At 41.8% G+C, this 3,176-nt stretch overlaps 1 long non-coding RNA gene across 1 annotated transcript; it reads left to right on the top strand.

Annotated features, from left to right (window-relative positions):
* Positions 1-642: 642 nt before the first annotated feature.
* Positions 643-2,791, top strand: LOC147081052 (uncharacterized). The gene is made up of 2 exons (XR_015076880.1): positions 643-2,203; positions 2,431-2,791. It is a non-coding gene; the product is annotated as an uncharacterized LOC147081052 (long non-coding RNA).
* The last annotated feature ends 385 nt before the right edge of the window (positions 2,792-3,176 follow it).

The following is a 3,176-nucleotide window of genomic DNA, read 5'->3' on the forward strand; positions in this document are numbered from 1 at the left end:
TCTCCCCATACCCCTTGATCCCTTTAGCCTTAAGAAATATATCCAACTCCTTCTTGAATATATTTAATGTATTGGCCTCTACTGCCTTCTGTGGTGGAGAATTCGACAGGTTCACCACTCTCTGGTTGAAGAAATTCCTCCTCATTTCTGTCCTAAATGGCCTACCCCGTATCCTTAGACTGTGAACCCTGATTCTGGACTCCCCGACTATCGGGAACATCTTACTGCATCTAGTCTGTCCAGTCGTGTCAGAATTTTATAAGTTTCAATGAGATCCCCTCCAGCGAGTACAAGCCCAATCGTCCCAATCTCTCCTCATTAGGATAGGTGACTAACAGCTTAGTCAAAGAGTTAGATTTTAAGGAGCGGCTTAACGGAGGGTAGATAGGACGAGAGGTTTATAAAAGGAATTCCATCGCTTAGGACCTAGACGGCTGAAGGCACCGCCGTCAATGGTGGAGTGATGATAAATCAGGGATGTGCAAAACGCCATAATTGGAAGAGTGAGAGATCTCGTAGGGCTGGAGGAGGTTACAGAGATAGGGTGCGGCGAGGTCATGGAGGGATTTGAAACCAAGGATGATTAGTTTTGACATTTCTTGATGTTGATCTTGTGATGTTGGTGAGATCTTCATGGAATAACAGAGCAACCCTTTTCAGGGACAGCACTGCTCTCCTCAGCTGAGGAAAGGGGAAGAAAAAGATCCTTAAAAATTGCTTGCTCCATTTTACAGTCTGCTGACCAGCCGTGGCCAGCTGGCCATCCAATTATGTCTCAAAAAACCCACAATGCAGTTCACTAAAATGCTCTATAAAACTTGCCTCCTGGAATGTTTGCACTCTACTTGACAATGTCAATGGGATCAACAGGTGCACGGCTATACTCGGTATAGCCAGATATAATGACATTAACTTGCATTTATATAGTGCTTTTAATGTTGTAAAAGTTCCCAAGGTACTTCACAGGAGCATAATCGGACAAAAATTGACACCGAGCCATAGAAGGAGACATTAGGACAGGTTGGTCATAGTGGTAGGTTTTAAGGAGCATCTTAAAGGAGGAAGGAGAGGTGTGGAAAGGGGATTCCAGAGCTCCGGGCCTAGATGGCTGAAGGGAAGGCCACCAATGGTGGGATGAAGGAAGTGGGGAATGTACTTGAGAGGGCAGATGGCCTCATTCAGAAGGCGGCACCTCGGACAATGCAGCACTCCCACAGTGGGCTTGATGCAACCTTTTGACTCTGAGACGAGAGTGCTATGACTGAGCTAAGGAGTGTAATGAAATCCAGTGCTCAAAACCTACAGCCTTAATCCTTTTGTGTTCAGTGTCCAAGAGGATACTGAGGATTGTCATTGGTTCAGTGATGAAAGCATACTGGAGTGGTAATAGAGGGCATAAAATTAGAAGATGTAATGCTACTGGCCACCACTGAGGATGTAGGGATGAAATGTGCTACACTTTTTTACACATGTTTTTTTAAAACAAAGACACACAGTATGTTATTGTCTTTACATCCAGGCTACATTTAACTGCTCCACATTATTTAAAATATTGGGATTAGAGCCTACAGGCAATATTCGTTCAGTGAGGCTATAATCATTTCCTGCTGGCTGTAAGTAATCCCATAAGTGTCTGCGTGGATCGAAATTATTCACTGACGTCTACTATTTATAATCTATTCTGTATTTTGGGGGGATTTTGTGTTTTTTGTATCTGCAGTGGTTGTTGTCCGAACACAGAGACTACGTGCACTTGTTCTTGATACATAATGTTCACATGAAGAATAACAATCGTGAGATCATCAGTATAGGTTTATACAGTCTCCATTGGATTTCTCTCCAATTCTTTGTGCAGTGTATAATCTATGGGGTTTAACAATCATTTTTTTGTCTACAAGCTATTTGCTGTTCAGTAGTGTGTCTTTAAGCTTTTTAGTAAAGCGGGAATCTTTTAAAGATCAATAACTGTTATCGCTAAGTTTTGTAACCTGTTGCAAGCCTATGCTGGAGCAATTTGAAATGAGGAAGGTGTTTTTGGAAATGGCTCTTAATTGAATAATTCTGTGTAATCTGTTTTGTTTCTTTCACTTGAATGTTGATGCTTGTCTGGTTTTAATTGGATTCAGATGTAATGAAGTAAAGCTGCATCACAGAATAAACAGAAAGGAACCCGTTTGGATAAAAAGGCACAATCATAACACTGGTAACTAGGTATTTTTTTCGCATTTTAAAGGAGCAGGTCATGGATAAATACTGCGACTGTGTCCCTGAAATTCCTCCATGACCTCAAACAACTTAATTTCCCCCAAGAAAATCATTTACACAGCTCCTCCACGGCATCTTGCTAGCTCCCAAATCTGTAGTCTGTTTGTGCCACAGGCAGTGTTCTTGTATGAGCCAGTTATGATTGAGTTTCTTTTGTCTTTTCAGACATTTTAAATAATGAGCTTCTCATCACCATTCACAAAATGCAGTAGGAGTCAGATTTTGGAAATGGAGTTGAGCAAAAATGTTACGAGCTCTGATGGAACACTGAGTATTATTAAGAAATTGAAGGGCTGTTCTGACTGAAATTATCCAGAGTTTTGGTTCTTTGGAAGCGGGGCTGTTGCCGGAAGACTGGAAGAAAGCAAGTGAGATTTCATGCTGCAAGAAGTTGTACAGATCTGGGAATCGCAGGCCAGTTAACTAATGACACTCGAAATTAGAGTCTGTTTGAAAAAGAAGTTCGCAATTGTCCTGTGCGATCAAAGATAATAAAGTAAAGCTGGCATAAGTTCATGAAATAAAACTTGTGGTGAGCAGCTGGTTTTTGGTGAGACAAATGAATTACATATGGCACAGAAACAGACCATTCGGCCCAACCAGTCCGTGCCGACGTTTATGCTCCACTCGAGCCTCTTCCCATCTTTCCTCATCTAAATCTATCAGCATAACCCTCTATTCCCTTCTCCCTTATATGCTTGTCTAGCCTTCCCTTAAATGCATCTATACTATTCGCTTCAACCACTCCCTGTGGCAGCGAGTTCCACATTGTCACCACTCTTTGGGTAAAGAAGTTTCTTCTGAATTCCCTATTTGATTTCTTGGTGACTATCTTATACTGATGGCCTCTAGTTTTGCTCTTCCCCACAAGTGGAAACATTCTCTCTGTATCCACTCTATCAAAACCTTTC

The sequence above is a fragment of the Somniosus microcephalus genome, unplaced genomic scaffold (assembly GCF_052327205.1).
Source record: "Somniosus microcephalus isolate GS21.2 unplaced genomic scaffold, FLI_Smic_1.0 scaffold845, whole genome shotgun sequence".
Lineage (NCBI taxonomy): Eukaryota > Metazoa > Chordata > Chondrichthyes > Squaliformes > Somniosidae > Somniosus > Somniosus microcephalus.